General features: G+C 45.4%; 1 protein-coding gene across 2 annotated transcripts in view; it reads left to right on the top strand.

Annotated features, from left to right (window-relative positions):
* Positions 1–18892: 18892 nt before the first annotated feature.
* STRBP (spermatid perinuclear RNA binding protein) overlaps positions 18893–24372 on the top strand; it is a 130040-nt gene continuing 124560 nt past the window's right edge. Inside the window, exon 1 of one of the 2 annotated variants that reach the window (XM_088019048.1) lies at positions 18893–19017. The gene's annotated coding sequence lies outside the window, so the exon portion shown is untranslated. The remainder of the gene's footprint in view (positions 19018–24372) is intronic. The other variant, XM_028107586.2, reaches the window with a different exon arrangement.

The following is a 24372-nucleotide window of genomic DNA, read 5'->3' as shown; positions in this document are numbered from 1 at the left end:
CATTCTCAAATCTGCCCAGCAATCCCACAAAGTATAACCATTGTTCCCATTTGATGTTTGAGGAAGCTGAGGATCGGGGGATTAAACCATTTGCCTAAGTGGTGGAGATAGAATTCGAACTCAAGACTGTCTAGGCAAGGAGCCTACATTCCTTCCCCTCCACAAAGTTGTCTTCTGGGAGCATGCCCATCCACCCCAGAGCTCCTGGGGAGGGAGTTGTCCTGGGAGACACAGATGTGTGGGGAAAGGGAGTGCAAGTGGGAATCAGTAGGGGGTGCAAAAGGCTGCACTTTCTTAGTCTTCATAAGGAGGGCAGGATAGAGAAATCCCAGGTGTGCAAATGGTCCACAGATGGAGCGGGGAGAGCAAGGGATGGACCAAGAGCTGAAACAGCCAAGATGAAAAAAACATCATTTTTGCCACCCCTAGCTTCAGGATCCTAACTAGACTACATCACATCCCTCCGTTTTCTCAACTGGGAAATATGTCTGGGACATGGGTTTTAGAGGGTTTTTATAAGCTCTTGCTAAAACTAGTATTTGTTGGGGCACCTGCGTGGCTCAGTCGTTAAGTGTCTGCCTTCGGCTCGGGTCATGATCCCGGGATCCTGGGATCGAGCCCCGCATCGGGCTCCCTGCTCCGCGGGAAGCCTGCTTCTCCCTCTCCCACTCCCCCTGCTTGTGTTCCCTCTCTCACTGTGTCTCTCTCTGTCAAATAAATAAATAAAATCTTTAAAAAAATAAATAAAACTAGCATTTGTTGATCCACTGTGCTAAGTCATACAACCCCACAATCAATTTGTAAAATAGTTACTACTGTTGTTCCCATTTTACAGATGAGGATAGCAAGGCTTTGAGAGGATACATTCCTTGCCCAAGTGGCAGAGCAGGACACAAACCTAGGGGCTGTCTGACCCCCAAAACTCTACCAGGCTTCCATGTTTTAAAGTTTAAAACAGGATGCCTGGGTGGCTCAGTCGTTAAGTGTCTGCTTTCGGCTCGGGTCGTGATCCCAGGGTCTTGGGATCGAGCCCCGCATCGGGCTCCCTGCTCGGCGGGAGGCCTGCTTCTCCCTCTCCCACTCCCCCTGCTTGTGTTCCCTCTCTCGCTGTGTCTCTCTCTGTCAAATAAATAGATAAAATCTTTTTAAAAAATTAAAAAAATAAAGTTTAAAACAAACAGTATATAAAATACCAGAGACATAGTAGGCACTCAACAAAGGGTAGCTAATAATAATGATGATGATGAAGATGGAGAAGGAGGAGGAGAAGGGGGAGGAAGAAGAAGAAAGGGTGTTTTGCTGAGAGTTGAGGTGGCATTCAATTCCTCAGGTGTCAAAATTTCTGGAAAAATCCCCCACCATTAGTGATCATTTTTAGAACAAAAAGCTGCTTTCCTTAGAGAGGGCAGTGATAACTGCTCCTGTGGCAGCCAGGCCAGACTCAAAGCCCAGCCACCCACTTTGCAGCTCTGTGGCCCTGAGTACCCTAACCTCCCTGGCCATTATTTCCTTATCTATAATGTGAGCCATTTATTATGGTTATGGTTATTATGGCTAATTAACATTAACCGTTAACCCAAACGGTTAAACGTAAAGATAGTAAGTAATTGACCCAGTAACCCCACTCCTTGATGCTTACCCAAGAGAAAGGAAAACAGATGTCCACACAAACACTTGTACCCAAATGTTTACAGTGGCATTATTCACTAACAGCTAAAAAGTGGAAACAGCCCAAATCTCCATCAGCCGGTGAAAGGATAAGCAAAGTGTGGTTTACCCATATAATGACTAGTATTCAGCAGTAAAAGGGAGTGAAGTACCCATATGAACTATGATATGAGTACAACGTGAATGATCCTTGGAAACATAATACTAAGTGGAAGAAGCAAGTCACAAAAGACCACACAGTGTTTGATTCCCCTTATGTGAGATGTCCAGAATAGGTAGACCCGTCGGGAAGATGGAGAATGGCTGCTAATGAGTAGTGGGATGTCTTTTTGGGGGTGACAAAAATGTTCTGGAATTAGAGTCGTGATGAGTACACAACTTTGTGACTATACCAAAAAACCACTGAATCATATACTTTAAAAGAACGAATTTTGTGGCATATGAATTCCATCTCAATAAAAACATAATTTGTTTTTTTGTGATGCTTAAATGAGATCATTTAGGTAAATCCTCTGGCACAGAGCCTGCCTTGCAGTAAGCACTCATTTGATGCTACATAATTCAAATAAATGCAAGATACTGTGACCAATATTTTCATTACGAGACTAGCTGGTGATTTTAGTTCCTTAGCCTCCCAGAGCTTCAGACTTCTCACCTGCAAACAGGAGTAATAACACTTTACTTAGTTAAGGTTTCTTGGTCTAGGCAACAGAAACCTACTCGGGCTCGTGAGTAAAAAAGGAATTTATTGGAAGGCTGCAGTGCTTAGAGGAAAGGACAAAGAACCAGGTTCAGAAAGAAAAGGTCCAAGGGGCAGAATCCAAAGAAGAATAAGTGAGGGCGCCTGGGTGGCTCAGTCGTTGGGCGTCTGCCTTCGGCTCGGGTCGCGGTCCCGGGGTCCTGGGATCGAGCCCCGCATCGGGCTCCCTGCTCGGCGGGAAGCCTGCTCTCCCTCTTCCGCTCCCCCTGCTTGTGTTCCTGCTCTCAATATCTCTGTCTCTGTCAAATAAATAAATAAATAAAATCTTTAAAAAAAAAAAAAGAAGAAGAAGAAGAAGAAGAAGAAGTGAGAGGCTCTGGGCTTCCTGGTGAAGGATGTGCTCCAGATTCAGGCTATTGGGGTTCAAACCTAGCTCTGCCCAGAAAGCTTTGTGTGGCTTTGCTTTGTTGCCTCAATCTGTTCATCTGCTAGACAGGGAAGATAGGGAGTATATTGAGGATTAAATGAATTCATGTCTGTACACCTATCATGGTGTCTTGCACTGAAAACTCTCACTATTACTATTCTTGAGAGGGCCTTGTTGCTGGGATGATTCAACTTAACACAGTTTCTCTGACCCTGCATGGCTCTGTCCAAGGTTCAGAGCCCTAGGGAGTATGCTGGGTCTAGCTAGGGTCACTTACCTACTCCCTTACTTCAGGGGAGGCTGGAGCATCTTGACTGACAACCCCACGGAGACTACCAAACTATGGGGCAGAGTTGATGCCCAACGGAGAATCCAGCAGAAAGGGGAGGGGGCGCTTAGCAGCAAAACTAACCCAGGCCTCCTGCAAATACCCTCATGTGAGGTCCTTAGGAGGATCAGAGACAAGAAGTGCAAAGTACGTGGCACACAGTGGGCCCTTAACTACTGCAGTTCTTCCCAGCTGCTGGCTATTCTCTACCTGGGTGCTCTGGCTTTCTCATTACCATTGCAATATGGATTTGTGATTGCAAAAGGCCCTAAATGTCATGTTTAAGTCATCTGTACTTTATTCTAAGAAACAAGCAGGATGCACCATCTCCTGAAAACCCCATGGCATTTTCAGAGTCCCTGCAGACAATACTCCACATTCCCTAAGCCTCCCAGCTGTGTGACCATGACCCTCAGCTTCCTGTGCATAAAAGGTGGTCACATTTTAGGTTCTGCAGGGCTTAAATGAAATAGTATTTGCAAAGTGCTTAGAACAGTGTCTGGCCCAAGGTAAAAGCTCAATAAATTGTAGCAATTATAATAAATAAAATGAAGTTCAAGAGCCCCATCTCATGATGTTGATAGGAGAAGCAGTTGGAATCAAAGAGGCTGGGACACAAGGCGGTGTCCCAGAAAGAGGTGTCCTTGATTGTAATCACTGCGGGCAATAAGACACTCCTTCAGTCTAAGTCTTACAGTTTTCTGTGAAATAAAGTAACACGAAGGGTACACATTTAATAATAAGATGGAGCCTGATCTCAGAAACATTAAAATATGAAAAGGCGTGTCTTTGAATTTGAGGAAATAAAGTATTGATAATTTAATGTTTCACATAATTAAAGAATGTTCTCCTAGAGTCTATTACCAGTTTCCCAAAACTTAGAACACTATATTGCTTACTTAATGCTAAAAGGGCACTAAGCATAATTTAATCTTTCCTTGAAGCTTTTGAATTTCCTTGAAGGCAAGATCAGCAATTTCAAAATACACTTTTAGATCCTCCAGCTCAATGGTTCTCAACCCTGACTACACATTAGCATCCCCCTGAGAGCTTTTAAAAAATACTGTTGCCTGGGTCCCATTTCAGACCAATTAAATCTGAGTCCCTGGGGGAGGAGCCTGAGCACTAGAATTTTTGAAGTTCCCCCAAGTAATTCTGATGTCCAGAGTGTCTGAGAACGGTTCCTCCTGGCAGCTGCTGAGCCCCCGGAGGGTGCCATCTGTATGTGCAGATGAGGCTGGAGAGGTCTGTAGAGGCTGGGTCATGGAGGGTTTCATACACGTGTAATGAAACAGCTCGCAAATCTAGGGGCTTAAAGCAATGATTTCTTATTTCTCCGGATTCTGTGGGTTGGCTGGGCATTTCTTCTGCAAGTCTCACCTGTGCTCCCTCATGCAGCTGCATTCATTGGGTGGATTGGCTGGAGGCTGGCCTAGCTGGAACAGCTGGACCTCTTTCAACGTGGTATTTCATTCTTGATGTCTTCTCGGCACAGTGCTCTCAGGTTGGTATTCAAAGGTGGGGGGAGCTGGTAGAAGCTGCCAGGTTTTTTAAGGTCTAGCCTTGGGAGTCATGTAATGTTACTTCTGCCTCCTTTCATTGGCCAGAGCAATTCACAAGGCCAGCACAGATTTGAGCACTAGGAAACATAGACTCTGTCTCTTCATAGGAGGCATGGCAAAATCACATTACAAAGGAGTTTGCATTCGACGGGATGAATTTGTGGTCCTATTTTGCAGTCTACCACACAGATGGAAGAGGCTGAAGCCTGGCCTAAAGCAGGGACAGTAGATAGCAGTGAATTCATTCATTCACTCAGTCAGGTAGTCATGCATTCAATCAACATTTATTGAACACTGCCTGTCTACCAGGCACTTTTCTAGGCATTAGGGAGACAGCTGTAACTGACAATGGTAGAGTACTGCTCTTGTGGAGCTTACAATCTATGTAGAGAGGCATACAATCAAACACAAATCAGTGTACCATATAATGTGAAATTCAAAAGTGCTAAGAAGAAACGTAAAGCAGGATAAGGGATTAGAGAGGGCTATTCTAGATGGACTGGTTAAGGAAGCCCTCTTTGGGTAAGTAAAAGCAGCGGAAACCTGAATGAAGTGAACCATACAGATGTTTAGAGATTGGGAGGAAAACAACAAGTGCAAAGGTCCTGAGGCAGTAACATGCTTCATGTTTGAGAAACAGCAAAGAGTTCAATGTGGCTGGGGCACAGTGGGTGAGGGAGAGAGGGAAAAATGATGAGGTCGGAGAGGCAGGCAGGGCCCAGACTGTGTGGGACTTTGCAGAGCATGATAAGGACTTGGGATTTTTACTTCAGCTGTAGGGGAAGAAGCCATTGGGAGATTGTATGCAAGATTGAGCTTTGTTTCCAAAGGCTCATTCTGGCTACTGGGTTGGAAGAGACTGAAAGCAGGGGGAGCCGACTGAAAGGTTACTGCTTGGACAGTAGTTGGAGTGGGGAAAGTGGTACGTTTTGAAGGCACAGCCAATAGAATTTCCTGAAATATTGGATATGGGTCTGGGAGAAGGAGAGATTAAGGAAAAGCCCAAAGCCATTGGCTTGAGCAACTGGGTGAATTGTGGTGCTCTTTACTGAGATAAGGAACTGATGGGTTCAGATGGATCGAAAGTTTGATTTTAGATATGTTAAGTTTGAGATGCCTTTTAGACCTGAGTAAGCAGTTAGCCATTGAGTCTGAAGTCCCGGTTGGAGTTCTAGATATTCAGAAACCCGGGTATTATCAAGGGCTACATCAAATCTTGAGACTGGATGGATCACTTAGGGAAAGAGTTTAACAGTGAGGAGATCTGAAGACTGAGTTCTGAGGCACTGCAACATTCAGAGGTTGGACTAAGGGGGGAGGATCCAGCCCTGGGAGACCAGAGACCAAGAAGGAGGGGCCAGTGAGGTGGAAGATAAGGAGAGGGTGTGGAATCCTGGAAGTCTAGGAAGAGAATGCTTCTAGAGAGAGTGGGATCAAGTGTTGAGTGCTGCTGAGGAGACAGGTAAGCTGAGGTAGAGAAAGAACAAACCATTTGGATTTGGCAACGTGGAAGCCGCTGGTGATCTTAAGATTAAATGGAGCAGAGTGGAGGGGTTTGATCAGGGAATTAGGATAATTGCAGAGAAATGAGGCTCTGGGTGTGTGCATTTAGCTGAAAGTACAGAGTATTTCTCTGTTGTGGAAATAATTTACTAGAAAGGGAAAATTATCAGTGATTTGGGAGAAAGGGGGACAACTGCAGGATCAAAGGGCATGTGATCCAGGGGACCCGGGGAGGAGTTGGCCTCAGGGAGCAGGGGGGACGGTTCTGCCATTGTGTCCGGAGTGGAGGCTGAGCACACGGGCTCCAATGCAGGTAGATGGGAAGTCTTGGCAAGAGGGTGTGGAGAGAGTCAGGAGGCGTTTGGAAAGCAGAGGAGGAATGAAAGCACTCCCTTCAGGATTTAATGCGTCTCCCAGTGAGACCGTCTCTTACCAACAACCTCTCCCAACACCCTATCTGTGCCAGGCCTGGCGCCAGGTGGAGGGGCTTGGGGATGACTCACCCAGTTGCCCCTGCTGATGAGAAGTTCACAGTCTAAGAAGGGAGACAGACCTGTAAATGGACAACTTCAATACAATGTGCTAATAATAAAGACGTGTACAAAGTGTTTTGAGAACAAAGAGGGAATGAGTAACTCTGCCTGGAGGGGTCAGAAAAGACTTCACAGAGGTGAAATTTAAATTAGGCTTCCAGGAGGAGGAGAACATTGTCAGACTGGCTGGAAGAGGAAGGTCTTTCAAGGTGGAAAGAATGGCACACGAGAAAGCCTCAGAGATGAGAAAGATCTATTCCCACATTTCTCGCTTTCCACCTGTCTCTGCTCCCCTCCCCTTTCCCGAGCTGTTGTCTCTCAGGCTTGCTTAGTTCAAGAGGAAATTTTTCTTTTTGGAAAGTTTAATAAACTTCCGTTCAGCCTGTACTGAGTCATGACAAAGGTGTGTTTCACACTTAAACAAACGTCTCAGATGTTATTTTTTGCACTTGAAGAACAAGCTATTTTTAAAGAAATCCAAACTCTCTGGGTCTCAGCAAGGACGAGTTCTGTGACCTGGTTTTAAGAAGTGAGCTTTGGAAAGGGATATAGTGCCCAGCAGGGGCAGACGCGGAAGACCTGGCAATTCTTTCCTTTAAATGTTTCAGTGAGCCAGTAAGTAGTTTCACCTTACTAAGTTTCTCATTTTATCTTGGCTCTCTGGTCTTCTGGAAAGCTCTTGGAGAGCATGCAACAATTACCCAATAACAGAATGAGGGAAGATGAGGCCAGCACTCTCCCAGAGGTGGACTGAGATAGTGGCAGAGAGGACAGAGAGAAGGGGGTGGGTTTGAAAGGGGTTTAAACTGTGCAATGAACGAGGGGAAAAGGCATTTCCCCGTGTTCCAAAAGCGTCGCTGTACCCATCTGTGTAGCTTGCCTGCTCCCTGGATGGCCCATCAGTTGCTTCCCTCCCAGAACATGCATTGCATTCCCCCATGGAGTCTAGTCCCCACTCCCTTGAATCAGGTCTGGCCTGTGACTACTTTGACTGACTGAACACAGGGGAAGGGACACTAGGCCAGTCCCAGGACTAATCTTTAATAGTTTAGAAGAGCTATTGCTGTGAGAAGCCCAAGATATATGAAGAGGCTACATAGGGGTAGTCCAGCTAACATTTTAGCTGAGCTCCCCAGCCAATAACCGTGTCAGGTGCTGAGTACATGAGTGTGCCATCTTGAATGTTCAGCCCACTGAGCCTTCAGATGAATCCAGCCCCAGCTGACATCTGAGTACAAACGCGTGAGTGACCCCAAGTGAGAACGGCCCAGCTGAGCCCAGTCAAGCCACAGGACCATGAGAGACAATGATAAATTGTTGTTTTAAGCCAGTAAATTTTAGGGTGGCTTGTTACACAGGAAGAGCTAACCAGAGTGTCATATATTTTCATCAATCTTTGCTAACACTAGGCACCGTGCTAGATGCTTTTCATTTTAATGCTCATGACAACCTGGAGATAAGTATTATTGTTCTCCTTTTGGAACATGAAATGATGCTCAGAGATGTTTCAGAACCAGCTACATACCACTCCAGCAGGTGTCCCTTAAGTGCTACAGCAGGACACTTTCCTGTTAATGTACATCATTTCATTTCTTCCAACCCTGCCCCTCTTGAGCATGCTAGCTCAGACAGGGCTGCTAGACCACCCAGGCTTTCAGCCCGAAACACCTGGCACTGCCTTTGTATACTTGGTGGAAATGGAAACAGCTCGGATCTTTGAGTCAGGAGACCTGGAGCTCAGTCCCAGTTCTGCTGCGCACTTGCTGTTTTACTTCAGGCAAATCACTTCCCCTCTCTGGGCTTTCAATTCCTTTTCTGAGATAAGGGGACCAGGCTAGAATTGGGCTGTCTCTGAAACCTGAGTAATATATTAATTTCTCCATTTAAAAAGCTTTTTTTTTAAAGATATTTTATTTTGCATTTGACAGAGAGAGAGAGAGTACAAGCAGGGGGAGTGGCAGGCAGAGGGAGAGGGAGAAGCAGGCTCCCTGCTCGGCAGGGAGCCCAATGTGGGGCTCGATCCCAGGACCCCGGGATCATGACCTGAGCCGAAGGCAGACGCTTAACGACTGAGCCACCCAGGCACCCCTAAAAAGCTTTTCTTATAAAAATTTCCAAACATAACCAGATGTAGAGAGCACAGTAAACCTTCATCTAGTTTCAACAATCATTTCTATTTTGTCATACTGTATTTAATCCATGGCTCCACCTTTTTTTTCCCCTTACTGGAGCATGATGTCATAACATCTCACCCCTAAATTAGGGTTGCCAACTTAGTAAATGACAATACAGGACACTCAGTTAAATTGGATAACAATAAGTAATTTTTTAGTACGTTTTGTGCAACCTTGTTGTTATCTTGCAACCCTATCCTTTTTTTTTTTTAAGATTTTATTTATTTATTTGACAGAGAGAGACACAGTGAGAGAGGGAACACAAGCAGGGGGAGTGGGAGAGGGAGAAGCAGGCTTCCCGCCGAGCAGGGAGCCCGATGCGGGGCTCGATCCCAGGACCCTGGGATCATGACCTGAGCCAAAGGCAGACGCTTAACAACTGAGCCACCTGGGTGCCCCGCAACCCTATCTTAAATGCTTCAGTTTGCAGTTTTATTTATTTTTTTTAAAGATTTTTATTTATTTATTTGAGAGAGAGAGAGAGCACAGAGGGAGAATGAGAGGGAGAAGCAGACTCTCCGCCTGGGAGGGAGCCCATGTGGGGCTAAATCCCAGGACCCTGAGACCATGACCTGAGCCAAAGGCAGACGCTCAACAAACTGAGCCATCCAGGTGCACCCAGTTTGCAGTTTTAAAAAGGAAGATTTTATTACACAACTACAAGGCCATGATAACACCTGAAAAAGTCAACAATAATTCCTTACTGGCATTTAATATATAGTATTTATCCAAATTTCCATGTTTGTCTAGAAAATGTCTTTTCACTGGTAGTCTATCCAAATGAGATATAAAGGACGTCCATCATTGTATTTGGTTCTTAAAGCTCTTTTTTTTTTTTTTTTAAGTAATCTCTACACCCAATGTGGGGCTCGAATTTATAACCCTGAGATCAACAGTCCTACACTCCAATACTGAGCCAGCCAGGTGCTCCTGTTTGTTAAAACTCTTAAAGTCACTTGTAATCTAGAACAATCCCTTCTTCCTCCCCTTCCTAAGCCCCAGATTTTCTTTTTTCATGTTACTAACTTATTGAAGTAACTGGGCAGGTTGTTCTGTAGAAGATCACCCGTTCTGAATTTTGCCGATTGTTTCTTTATGGTGTGTCATTTACTTGTTCCTTTTGCCCCTTATTTCCTGCAGATAGGTTTTATTTAAAAGTTTCATTGGATTCAGACTAAACGTTTTTGGCCCAAATAGAGATGCTATGTACTTTAGAATGCACCTTACCAGGAGGCACAGAGTATATGTTCATGTAACTTTTAGTGATGCTAACATTTATCAGTGGATTCAGGGAGTGATACCCTTATTTCTTCATTGTAATTGTAATGTTCCCTATCAATCCTTGGCTCAAAAATTTTACCATCTATTGATGACCATTGCCTAAATCAGGTATATTATTAGGGTTTGCAAAATAGTGATGATCTAATTTTAGCATTCCTTCTGATTTATTAGCTGAAGTTCTTTTGTATAGGACTTTTTCTTATCCTCTGGGGGTATTTGGTTACCTGAAATTTAGTCCATAATAAAAGGCAAAATAAATGCTCAAATTTTATTTTTAAACAGAACCCTCCAGTTTTTACGACATCTCCAAAAGGGAGTTGAATAGCAATGCTGAGATTTCCAACTGAAATTTAAGATTATAAGTTTTTTTACTTAACTCCTTTGATACTATATTTGTATCACTTTTGTCCCAAAAAGTTTGAATCTTAACAGCATTGATGTCATTACTAATATATTTTAACCCATGATAGACATATTTTTTAAAGTAGCAATACTAATATCATTACTAAGACTATTGAGAGTTCAAGATTTCTTTGTTTTTTTTTTCCCTTTATCCTTAGCATATATCTCATTAACGATAGTCAAAAATACTTTGTTTTAAGGTCAATTGGAGTGATTCTTTTTCCTATGTGGTCTTGTTATCAACCTGATATAAAGTTATGTTCATATTTTGGCTTGTTTTTCATTTTAGAGATTATTAAAAAATTTATATGATTTCATGATTTAAATATTTACATGAATCATTTATGAGATTTCAAAGTCAAAGGTATCTAACAAGTCTCATTCAGAGAAGCCTCACCTCCAATCTCTTCCCTTCCACTCTGTTCACTTTCTCCCCTATAGAAACCCTTTTATTTCTAAAGATTTTATTTATTTATTTGACAGAGAGAGAGATAGCGAGAGCAGGAACACAAGCAGGGGGAGTAAGAGAGGGAGAAGCAGCCTTCCCGCTGAGCAGGGAGCCCGATGTGGGACTCGATCCCAGGACCCTGGGATCACGACCTGAGCCGAAGGCAGATGCTTAACGACTGAGCCACCCAGGCGCCCATAGAAACCCTTTTAAAGCTTTCTCCAGCCCAGCACTATTGACATTTTGGGCTGATGATCCTTTGGTATGGAGGGGATGATCCTGTGTATTTTGTTTTAAAGATTTTATTTATTTGACAGAGAGAAAGAGGGAGAGAGAGCATAAGCAGGGGGAATGGCAGGCAGAGGGAGAGGGAGAAACAGGCTCTTGGCTGAGCCGAGAGCCTGATGTGGGACTCAAACCCAGGACCCTGGGATTATGACCTGAGCCAAAGGCAGACACTTAACCGACTAAGCCACCCAGGTGCCCTGATGATCCTGTGTATTGAAGGATGTTTGGCAGCATCCCTGGTCCCTACTTACTAGATGCCAGTTGTTACAACTAAAAATGTCTCTAGACCTTGTTGAATGTATGTGTGTATAGGGGCCATAATTACACCTCATTGAGAATCACCATTTTATTTTATTTTATTTATTTATTTTTAAAGATTTTATTTATTTATTTGACAGAGAGATAGAGAGAGAGCACAAGCAGGCAGAGAGGCTGGCAGAGGGAGAGGGAGAAGCTGGCTCTCTGCTGAGCAGGGAGTCTGATGTGGGGCTTGATCCTAGGACCCTGGGATCATGACCTGAGCCAAAGGCAGCCGCTTAACCGATTGAGCCACCCAGGTGCCCTGAGAATCACCATTTTATTTATTTATTTTTTAAAAGATTTTATTTGTTTATTTGACAGAGAGATAGCGACAGCAGGAATACAAGCAGGGGGAGTGGGAGAGGGAGAAGCAGGCTTCCTGTTGAGCAGGGAGCCCCGATGCGGGGCTTGATCCCAGGACTCTGGGATCATGACCTGAGCCGAAGGCAGATGCTTAATGACTGAGCCACCCAGGCGCCCCGAGAATCACCATTTTAAAGGAGACAGTTTACTGGCTTGAAAATCTGACCCCTGACCTAAGATATCTGCATTTAGCATTAAAATTGTCACTTTAGGCAGTCACTTTTGCACCAATACGAGCACTAAATTTGGGGTGCCAGGAATCATTTACAAGGCGGCTGTCCCATTGATCCAGAATATACTTATTATTATTGGTAGATTGTAACTGAAACCTCGACACACATGTAGAAACTTCTTATAACTTATGACCCGTATAAATGTGTCCACCGAGAGAACCAGACACCTCTGTACTTTCCCTGCTTTGTCATTTCTTAGGGCTTTCCTGCTGTCTGAAAGCTTTTGCTCTAAAAGCGTAGAAGCTTGCTTTTCAAACTGGGATGGACAGGTTAGTAATTGAGAGCACCGAGCTGAATCCCAAGTCTCCAACTTATCGGCTCTGTGACGTAGTGCAAGTGACTTACCCTCTTGGAGCCTTAGTCTCTCCAATGATAAATGAAGACAAAAATTGTACCTACTTCATAGGATTGTTGCAAGGATTAGAGACATAATGCATGGTAAGTGCTTAATATACTGCCTGGTGTATAATAAGAGCTTAATAAATGTTGGCTGTTAGTATAATTACCACCAGGGCTAGGTGGTGGTGTGCCAGGAAATACTCAGAGCCACAGGACAGATCAGGAGCACCTTCCTGAAGTGTGAATGTCTACTTGAGGAATTGGAAAAATGGGCTTTGAATTTTTCTCCTAAAGGGAAGTAATCAAAACATTATTTGCCTGTTAAAACAAACATGGGGATAGAAGGTACCGTTTGCATGGATTTTAGAGATAAAACATGAGACTTCAGAGAAATTTTGTGCTTGAGGCTGATGAATTTGGGCCTCATCCCCACACCTTCAGAGAGGCTGTCTCCATCTCCTCTTGCTGTGAGACAGTTTTGGTGGGAGAGTTTCAGCAGGAGCTCTGGGCTGTTGTGCATTTTTGGCTGATTAAAGTATCGGTGATATTAGAAGAAATCCTGTAAGAAGTGGGAACTTCCTGACCAGGAATCCCTGCTACCTTCTTGTCTTCTTTGGGGTTTGTTCCCTGAGGAAGGGGAATGGGAAAATATTCATTCAGTAAATATTTATTAAGTGACTACTATATGCCTGGCAGGATTCAAAGGCATACAAGTAGAACAAATCAAACAGTCTGCCTACATGAAACCTTCAGCTTACTGATCATTCAAAATCAGTAGCTACCAGCTATCAGTAGCCTCGATAAAGGAACTGAAATGGGGGACAGTAGGGGCAATGTGTTTGAGGTTTAGGGGAAAGATCTGGAAGTTACGGACAGTCCAGTAGCATGTGAGACATCCAGATAGAAATCCTGAGTAGGCCGTTGCATGAGAGTCTAGAGCCATAATTCTCACATGGGCCTTTTAGACATTTGTGGTGGAGTTTGGGTAGTCATAATGGCATTTCCTGGGGGGAAGCCAGGAATGCCAGATGTCCCTCCCTGCATGGATAGTACTGCACGACCTTTGAATGTCGCACTGGACATTTATGTAGGGGAAAGTCTTCTGTGCAATGATCTGAGCCTAACAACTAACTCCAATTTTCATACAGAGACAAAATATATTCTAGTGTGATTTTCTATTCCAGGGAGGCAAATACTATGCAAGGTGAATGAAGATTATACCTTATTGTGCTCAAGACTCTACCAAGAGTTATTCACCATTTCCGAAAATCAGGTCACCAATAGTGATTCTGTTGTGGTATTCTAATCTTCAATTGGTATCTGTAGCTATTGATCTTGGGTCAATGCTTCTCAACTGTAAGGTGCATGGGATCACCTTTGAATCTGTTTCTTCCCTCCCTCCCTTAGAATGGAAAAGATTATTTGGGCAATAGAATCTAAAGAATCTAGTAGGGAAAGGAGAGGCTGACATAACAGAGAGTGGTGGATTAAAGAGTAAACTTCCTTAGAGGGTAGGAAAGGGCATCCAGGTCCAGGAAAAGGACTTGGTCTTTGGTGAGAGGGCTGATTTTTTGTAAAAGGAGGGAAGGAAGGAATGGCTGGAGATGCATAGGTAGATTTAGAAACATGGTGGCAAGTTGAAGGATGTTACATCCCCTGTGTTCTACCCTTCACCCACAGCATGACTAGCCACCCTTCTGTCTTCAGCTTCTTTCTGTAGAGCTGGCCTATGGTAGGGAGAGGGGTAGGGAAATGAAGGATAGGGAGACCAGATTGACCTCTCTATTCCCAGGGCAACTGCTTTGAAAATAATATACAAGTAAGGTATTATTGCTATTATTACTACGATAATATGGTTATCATTCCTCTAGATCAGCGCTAACTAATAGGACTTTCTGCAATGACAGAAATGTTTTATTTGTTTGTATTTTCAATTTAATTCAATTTTTTAAAGATTTTTTTAAGAGATTTTATTTATTTATTTGACAGAGAGAGACACAGAGAGAGAGGGAACCAAGCAGGGGGAATGGGAGAGGGAGAAGCAGGCTTCCCATGAAGCAGGGAGCCCGATGCAGGGCTTGATCCCAGGACCCTGGGATCACGACCTGAGCCGAAGGCAGAAAGCTTAACGACTGAGCCACGCAGGCGCCCCAAGATTTTGTTTTTAAGTAATCTCTCCACCCAATGTGGGGCTCGAACTTACAACACTGAGATCAAGAGTCACATGCTTGGGGTGCCTGGGTGGCTCAGTTGGTTGAACATCTGACTTCAGCTCAGGAGCCCCACTCTGGCTCCGTGCTCAGCGGGGAGTCTGCTTGTCACTTTCCTTCTGCCCTCCCTCCGCCTGCACCCCCCCATGCTCTCTCTCTCAAATAAGTAAATAAAATCTTAAAAAAAAAAAAAGAGTTGCATGCTCTACTGACTGAGTCATCCAGGTACCCCTATTTAATTTTAATTTATTTAAATTTAAATAGCCACATGTGGCTAGTATCTCTTGTATCAGAGAGTATAGTGTTGCATGTTTTCTGCCTCTATCTCAATGTGGTTCTTCAAAGATGATCACCCTCTATAGAGGGCAGTAGCTCTGGGGACCAAGAGCACTGGGCTAGAAGTCAGACCAGAGTTCAATTTCAGCTGTGCCCTTTCCTGGCTTGGTGTCTCTGGGCAATTCACTTCCTTATCTAGGCTTCAATTTCCTCTGTTTTCTTCTCTTCAGTGGGGAGATGTGAGGGTCCAAAGAGCTAAGGGAGGTCGGGCACCAGGAACTGGGAAGGGCTGCCCACTGCTCTCACAAATTACCAATCCAACTCCCTTTACCAAGCACCTTTTATTAAAAAAAAAAAAAAGAAGAAGAAAGAAAGATTTTTAAAGTCTATTTGACAGAGAGAGAGAGCACAAACAGGCGGAGCTGTAGGCAGAGGGAGAAGCAGACTCCCCACTGAGTGGAGAGCCTGACACGGGACTCTCAATCCCAGGACTCTGAGATCATGACCTAAGCCGAAGGCAGACACTTAACCAACTGAGCCACCCAGGCGTCCCTACCAAGCACCTTTTGTAAAAATGGCAGAGTGACGTGCCAAGTGTATGTTCCAAAGATGCCTCTTCAGAGAGCCTTAGAGAACCCCATCTATCCCCCTCTGTTGGCTGTTCCCTTCTCTGTGGGCCATTCAGTGTTATTTGAGCAATGTACACTGGCGTCTAGGCCACGGCGATAGGGCAGTGTAGCTGTTTTCTTGCTTTTGTATCTACTAGCAGGTAGTAGGTTCTCGGTAAATATTTGTATAATGAATGGATGAAACAACAAGTGCTAGTATTTGAATTTAGGTGTGATTTTAAAGCTCATCGAGTTCTATAACTTTACAATATCTAGTACCTTACCATATTTATAACTGGAAATACTGGAAAAAGACCCAAATACCCAACATAGGGTCTTGGTTTAATTAAAGGATTCTTAAGATACATTATGCAAGAGAGTGTTCAGTAACATAAAAAGAGGTGTATTTATATTGTTAAGTTAAAAAAAAAATCAAAACTGAAGGTATACTATAATCTCACTTTGTAAAAGTTATATATATTTATATGCACAGGACAAATTTGGAGCAATAAATGTAATATTAATATATATAATTAATATGAATATGATTACTATCACTAGGTGGGATTACGAGGTAAAAACACTTTTTTTCTAAAACATCTATTTGATTTAAAAAAATGTATCTAATATATCCAGAAAAAGCAAAAATATAGAGACAGAATAGATTAGTGGTTGCCTGTGGCTGGGAGTGGGAATGGGATTAACAGTAAATGGGTCTGAGGGGTTTTATGGGGCATCCATAAATGTTCTAAAACCAACATACTGATGTTGCACCGCTTGGTAACATTACTAAAAATCCTTGATCTGTGCTCTTGAAATGCTTGAGTTTTAGGATATGTAAACATACCTCAATAATATTTAAAAATGTGTTATTTATATATTTATTTTGGTTATATACATGATTCTTAAATAATTAAACCAATGCAGAAGTATTCAAAGTGCCCATCCCCACCCCTAGCTCTACTTTCGAGGCATAACAGTAGTAGTTGGTGTTTAACACTTTCTAGCCTTTTTCTACGCAAAATCCAAGTATAACATACACATCATAGACATGTAATTTTTTTGCAATTTTCTTCTCTCTCTGGACATATACTGTAAGACATGAAAAAGTTAATGGTAACTGCCCTGGGACGTGGGATTAGGGGTAGAGGGAGTAGAGTGAGAGGCACACTTGAAATTTTTAGTTTCTTTACTTTTATATCATTTGCATGTTTTTTGGTCAGGAATGTTGGAGTTATAAACCCAATAAAGATATTGGAATAAGTGACAGCAATGAGTGTTTAATGCTGTGCAGTCTACCTACTTAAAACAATTTAGAAATTGACCTAATGCCAGGCACTATACTGAGTGCCTGAGATATACTGCCTCATTGAATCCTTATAACGAGGTATGCAATATTATGGTCCCACTTGACAGATGAGTTAACTAAGACCTAGAGAGACTGATTTTCCAAGGTCACACAGCTAGTGTGCACAGAACCCAGACCTTTATACAGCAGCGTCTCTTTTCCTCCAGATTCATGTTCCTCTTGGAAAGCCCAGCTTTAATGACCTCATTGCATGGGTATGTGCAGTCCTCCCTAACCCAATCAAGTCCTCAAGGTGCTTACAGTCCAGGGAGGTGACAATTACAATCTAGTGCTCTAACAGTGCCTGGTTTAATGAGCTATATCCAAAGCGCAGGAATTTGGACAATGTGTCTGAAGCAGCCAAAGAAGTTTTGAGAGAATACATTCTGAGTTGACTAAGAACCCCGAGGAGTCTTCCAGGAGGGTAAAGAAAGGTGAGGGTGATTGGAAGTGGGGACAGGGTGTAGAAAGGGATTTGGGGCCTAGCCCCTGGCTCAGGCGGCTCAGAAGTGTTACAGACTCTGGCAACTACAGTGCTGAAGTTCAGTGTAGCTGGAGAGTGAAGTTGGCCTGAAGGAGGGGCAAAGGGAAGGGCATGTACCTTGAAACTTAAGGCCAGATCACCAAAACTTTTTAAGTTGAGTTAGAGTATTCAAACTTCATCTTACAAATTAAGCAGAGCTGTTAAAACATTTGAATCTGGCATGTTACAAAACTGGGAAGAGGCCCAGAAGGGGTTGTTATGGGAGATCCCTCCTGGACCCCCAGCTCTCCAAATCCTATGGCTGGGCGGTCGGGTTGTTTCCCACCCCAGGCTGGGATTTCCTTTAGGGCAAGGACCTTGTCTCGTTCACTTGTGCAGCCTAACACCCAGCACAGCACCTGGCATGCAGCAGGTACTCAGTAAGGGGCCGAACTGGCTGGCAGAATGCTGTACCAAAAAAGTAAAACTTAATTTCTTCCTTAGCACTGCCCAGACAGGTGTTCAGCCAAAATCTGACACAAAATAAGGAGGTCAGAGTGGTCCTGGCCTCAAACTCAATCCCAGGTAGGTCCATTGGGTGGGAAAAGGAGAGGTAGGTGGTTGCTGACTAAGCTGCAACTTCTGTTCCATGCCTGCTATGTGCTGAAAGAATTCACACCTATTGTCTTTTTCCATCTCTCCAACAGCTTCTAAATCGGAATTATTGTCCTAGTTTCCCTATCATAAAACTGACGATCAGAATGGTTCTCTAATTTGGTCAAGGTCACACAGCTGGTAAGTGTAGCAGGGGCGGAGGCGGGGAGAGAACCTCTTACCAAGTCAAAGCCCACTGGCCTCCCCGTCCTCCACCTGGGGAGGCGTTGAACAGCCTACTCCGCTGCTTAACCTCTGGGGTTGGGGGGGGGTCACTCTCCACAGGGGCGCGGGGCGGGAGAGGCCGGCTAGCAGTGGCATCCGGGAGCCGCTCCCAGATTCGGAAGTTACGAAGTTTCCGTGCATTTCTCTTGCCTCTCTGAGCAGCTCGTCCCCGCTCCGCAGCAGTTACGCTGTTAGCGCAGCGGGGCTCAGGTGCTGCAGCGGGCGGGGGCCTGGCGCCGGGAGAAAGGCGGGGACGCAGCTTACGTAAGCGTCCGCTCGCAGGTGCATGCAGCCTCCACCAGCGTGTGGTTCCTGCGCGCTCCCAGGTGCGCAGTTGGCGCAGGCGGCGGCGCGGCACGGCGCCGGCGGGCGCTGGCCGGCGCTCTCAGGTACGGCAGAGTGCGCGTGGAGGGGGCGCGCGGCGAGCGAGGGGGCGGGCTTTCCGTTCCCCAGCAGCCGCGGGCCCGCCCCCCGTATCGGCCAATGGGCGCGCTGGGCGGTGTCACGTGCTCGCCGCCGCCGCCGCCGCCGCCGAAGCGGAGACCGGAGCCGCGAGCGCCACCAGTGCAGCAGCCGCCGCAGCCGCCGCCGCTGGGCTGAGGAGCCGGAGACGCGGGCGGACGAGGTGGCGGCGGCGGCGGAGCGGGAGCGGGGACCGGGCGCGGGCAGAGCGCGGCGGCGCGGGTAGGCTGCGGCGGCGGGGTAGGCGCCTGCGCGGCGGGCCGTCCCGGGCGGGCGGCGGTTAAGGCGGCGGTTGAGGCGGTTGGCGGAGCCGGCCAGGGCCCCGCATTGTTTGTTGTGCGTCCTTAGCAGCGGCGGCAGCGGCCGCGGCGGCCCCGGCGGAGAACAGGGAGCAATCCCGGCCCCCGTGGCTCCGGCATTGTGGCCGCCGCTGCGGTGCCCCGGCCGCTTCGGGCAAGGGCAGCGGGCAGCCTTCCTCACCTTCGGGGGGACGGGGTCCCGGCCCCGAGTGAGGGGAGGGCGTGGGCAGCGTGGGGGGACCCGGCGCCCTGGGTCTCGGTAGGATGGAGGGCGAGGGGCTCCGGGCAGGTGTTGGAGGACATTGGGGGCAGGGGCCGGGAGCGAGGCTTGGGGGGCTGGCGGAGGGTGTGGGCAGACTTGGGGGAGAATGAAGGGTGGAGGGATCCGGCCCAACGGAGCGGGAGGGCCTTCAGGCAGGTTCGGGGGCCCAATGGGGCCAGGGCGAGTGCGAGAGGGATGGAGGACATTCAGGCGGGTGGGGGGCAGTCTGTAGGGGTTCGGGAGGGTGTGAGGGAGGCTTTGGGGAGGGTAGAGGCGAGCGTGATGGGAATGGAAGGAGGAAATTAGGGACTCGAGGGAGGAGTGGAAGAAGCGGATGTCCCGGTCGGGGCTGCGTGTGAGGGGCAGGGAGTGGGGGCAGATTTAAGGAAGGCCACCGGACAAATGTGAAGGGAAATGTGGAGGAAGATGTGCAGGTAGGGGGAAGTGTGGTGGGGAGAGAGGGACGGAGGTGTCTAGGGGTCTCTGGAGTGATGGTGAGGGAAATGGAGGTTTGCAGGGAGGAGGTGTGTGTGAGGGTAGGCCCAGAGGCTTCAGGAGACCTGTGAAGGATGTGAGGACTGTATCTCGCCAAGAGGTGTGTAGGGAAGACAAGAGGGAAGCAGGAGGGTGTTGAGGCTGGACACGTGGGACATGCGGAGGGAGGGCGTGTTGTGGGGGGGGAGAAGACAGGTGTCTCACTGGTGAGTGGTGCTCAGGGGAGAACCGTATGGGGGCGGGGGAGGTGATTGGAGCAGGGCCGGAGTTTGAGAGAAGTGAGGACAGTGGAGTGGGGTGATGGGGATGGACAGGAGCTGTGCAGGGTGTTTAGTGGGTAGCAGATGTGAGTGAAATGGACAGTGTTCTTATGGGAAGTGTAGATGTAGGTAGGGGAAGTAAAAATGTAGGTGGGGGAGCAGCAAGATAGGAAACTCTGGGGTTGGGGAGACATTGCAGAGGACAGGTGGAGTGTAGTATGTGTGAGGTAGAGGGCCAAAGGGGTAGGGGGTGAGGGAAGTGTTCTTGGAGGGGCAGGTGAAGTATGAAAACAGATGGAAGGAAATGTTTTGGGGGCAGAAGTGTGGAGGGAAGTTAGGGAGAAGAAGGGGTGGGGGGTGGTACGTGTGTGAAGGGAAATCAGTAGAGGGAGGTAGTAGGGGATAGGTTGGAAGGGGAAGGATGCAGGTCTAGAGTACATACAGTGTGTAGAGGGAGGGAAGCATAGCTTGGGGGTGCTAGATTTTGTCTGGTAGAGAAGTGGACAGGCAGGAAAGAGGAAGAAGGGGGGGAAACAGGATATTTTTGGGTAGAGGACGTAGAAGAATGCATAGTAGTACATAATGGGGTAAAAGACAGGCAAGGTAGGGAGGTGTGTGAATGTGTCTGTGACTAGAAAGGGATAGGTTGTGTATTGGATTGTGGTGGTAGGGGAAGCAGGTTGTCCAGGTTTAGGGGCAGGAAATGACTGTTCAGGTTTGAGAGAGTTAGGAAAACAGGTTGCTTAAAAGAGAATGGAAGGAGCAGGAGCAGGGTGCCAAAGAGTGGGGAGAGACTGGCAAACTTTGAGTCTTGAGAGATTAAGGGGGTTCAGAAATTTTAGGTCACTGGAAATAAAAGAAAAGGCAGAGTGCAGAAGTTGAAAAAACAAAAACCAAAACAAAACTAAAGAGAGGGGATTACATTCTGTATGTAGAGCTGAAGAGTGTGTGTGGTGTGTGTATGTGGATCCTGGAATGATATTAATGAAAAATGGAGGACATTAAACCCTGTACATATTTGGAAGTTCATGCCTCTAGGATCAGAAAAATCAAGGAGCCCGATTTTAGTTCCAGAACTCTGTGAATGGGGAAGGGATAAGGGAGAGCTGAGTAGTACACACTCCCAAGTTTGGAGGAGGTATGCGGTGGGATATTGTCCTAGTGCATTGCACTGACAAATGTGCAGATGGAAGAGCCATACAGGGTTGTGTGGAGTGCACCACAACTGAATAGAAATAGGATTGCAGCAGGTGCAGGGCAGATGCCTTTGTGAAGATATTGCGAGAGAGCAGGGCCCAGTGTCTGTAGCATTTGAAGGCTGTATCAGGGAGGAAAGGATACCTTGGTGCAGTGTCTCAGCTACCCTGGTGCTTTCTGGGTAATGGGGTAGTTTTCAGGCTTTGAGTGATGTAATATCTGAGTCCCATGCTAGAGGCAGACAGAGGTAATGTACATCCAGCTCCTAAATGTAGCAGGAATGGAGATCTGCGATTCTTTAACTCTCTTTCAAGGTTGCAAATAACTGATCCTAGCTTGTCGGCTTTTTCTCCCAAATAGTTCAAGTAAAATTTGGTTGGAGGCTTTTGGATTTTCTGGTATTGTGATTTGAGTTATGGAGTGTAGTGTTAGCTTTATTGAGGCAAGACTTTTGGGGTTGTGTGGACATACAGCCAATCAGCTTGCCAGACACATAGGAAATAACCTTCAGGGGTTTGAGCACAGATATTTCAGTGCAGGTCTCATTCAGTGTTCTGTGGCTTGTGTTAGATTCTTTGGGATTTGGAAGGATTAAGGAAACTGCTTTGAGACTGCCTTAGTAAGCAGGGTTTTCTAGAATCTTAGAAAATGATTTCCCTTTTGACAGTTGAAAATTCAGTCTTGTCAGATTTTGCAAAAAAATTATTATTTGTCGTGTTGCAGAAATAACTTCAATTATCGCTTTGTGGGCTTCATGTAGTGTGTAATGTAGTACCTAGTATGATTTCAAGTAAAAGGTCTGCTTTGATACCTTGGGAAGCTTTCTGGTTTGATTAGTTTTCTCCTTTTGTCAGTTTAGGAAGTATCTTAATGCGGCCATTGTAAGTTCAAATAATAAGTTTGAGTGGAAGTGGGAATCTTGCCTAAACATAATGAGGGCTTAGCAGAACAACACATTTTAAGTAATCTGAATCTGTAAATATAAATATTTAAAAAATAACCTGGGAGCTCATCATTTTTAAAATCCAAATTTAGGGGCGTCTGGGTGGCTCAGATGGTTAAGCATCTGCCTTCAGCTTGGGTCATGATCCCAGGGTCCTGGGATCGAGCCCCATGTCAGGCTCCCTGCTCAGTGGGGAGCCTGCTTGTCCCTCTCCCTCTGCCATTCCCTCCCCTTATGCTCTCTGGCTCTGTCTCTCTGTCAAATAAATACATAGAATCTTTAAAAATAAAATAAAATAAAATCCACATTTAAAGTGCATCATGAAGGCAACAAAATAATGTTCTGAAGGCATTGCTGTAAGATTTTATTTTGGAGGGAAAGGTTTTGAAGCATAATAATACATTTCATTGAAATTCTTTGCAGTATTTTGAGATTTGATATATGTGTAGGATATGGTTATAAGGAGCATGTTTGGCCTCTTTGGCTCCCTGGCAGAGAATTTGAGCAGTAGGATATAAGATGAATAGAGTGACCTTTGAAAATTCTCTCCCATATGGCTATTGTTTCCTCCTTGCATTTTTTAAGTCCATTGTGTTAGTTCATTTTATTGATTTGGGGCAAGCAGTATTTTCTTGCTCAGAATACTCAATTCTGGCACAGTGTTCTGATTATATGTATTGTTCTGTGAAGTTCCATGGTTTGGGATAGTTAGTAGGCACTTGAAAATACTGTCCTAAGTTCATGAACCAAGGAAAGCAGGTTATTTAGACTTTGTAGGCTAAATAATTGGGTCTGGTTTTATTTTCACTGCTGACTTGCTGGACAAGATACTTAATCCCTTTGTGCTTGTTTTCCTCCAGAAACCTGACTCTGTCTACCTCCCATGAGAATTGAGATGGTTTATATAAAACAAGTATAAGTCTTTCAGGAAGATTAGAACTATGTAAATATGGGGATAGATGTTATTTCCTTAGCTCCTTTTTTCTTTTTATTTTGGTCAAATAATAATTGGTGCAGAATTTGGCAGTAGGTGGGTTAATTTGTAGTGAGAAACTTGGATAGAGATGAAACTTTTCTGAATGTCAGAGATGTCTGCAAATTGAAGTTTGTTCATTCTTTGCTCTACTGTCTCCTTATCTTTTCTGGCTCATTTCTTGTAGTTGAGTGTTGGTGCCGATTTGAATTCTTGAGTATGAGCAGAAGATCGTGAGAGACATTCTGCATTGTGGCTATAGCCTGAGATGGCTTCTAAGCATGAATTTCCAGAGATGAGCACTTCTCTCATTCAGTGAATTCACTTCCTAAATCAGGAATAGTAAATACATTTTCCTGTGTCTTTTGGAGAAAATCAACTAATTCTAAGTGACTTGAACAGAAAAATAGAGCTATCCCTCTTCTAGTGGCATTAAACTTCCTCCTTTAGATTTATTGAATACTTTTTCCTTTTTAAAATTTTAGTTCTCAAAGACCCATCCTTTTGACATTTCCAAGCCTATTGACAGGTTATGCGCTATTTGAGGAGGAATGATATTTAAATGCTTTAAAAATGTTTGTTAGTTGTAAAAAGCCTCTAGATGCTGGTTATGATTGACATTGCAAAAACGTAAATAGTAAGACATTTTAGACATTAATTTGCTTGAGCTTGGTAATACCCAGCCCTGATAGTAGTCTTTTGTGCTAGCTGATCTTTTTTTTTTTTCTTTTGAAGATTTTATTTTATTTTAAAGATTTATTTATTTTGGGGGGGGAGAGCGAGCAAGCGAGCGGGGGGGGGAGGGGTGGAAGGAAAGGGAGAGAGAATCTCAGACTCCCCAGTGAGTGAGAAGCCCAACATGGGGCTCAGTCTTAGGACCCTGAGATCATGACCTGAGCTGAAACCGAGAGTTGGATGCCCAACTGACCGAGCCAGTCAGGCTCCCCTTTAAAGATTTGATTTTTGGGGGCACCTGGGTGGCTCAGTTGGTTAGGCGGCTGCTTTCGGCTCGGGTCATGATCCCAGGGTCCTGGGATCAAGCCCCACGTCGGGCTCCCTGCTCGGTGGGGAGCCTGCTTCTCCCTCTCCCTCTGCCTGCCTCTCTGCCTACTTGTTCTCTCTCTGTATTTCTCTGCCAAATAAATAGG

Source organism: Eumetopias jubatus, unplaced genomic scaffold (assembly GCF_037043125.1).
Source record: "Eumetopias jubatus isolate StellerSeaLion01/CBP00866 unplaced genomic scaffold, mEumJub1_p1.0 scaffold_15, whole genome shotgun sequence".
In the NCBI taxonomy this organism is placed as follows: domain Eukaryota; kingdom Metazoa; phylum Chordata; class Mammalia; order Carnivora; family Otariidae; genus Eumetopias; species Eumetopias jubatus.
The sequence above is the reverse complement of the archived record's forward strand: the minus strand, read 5'-3'. Positions and strand labels throughout refer to the sequence as shown.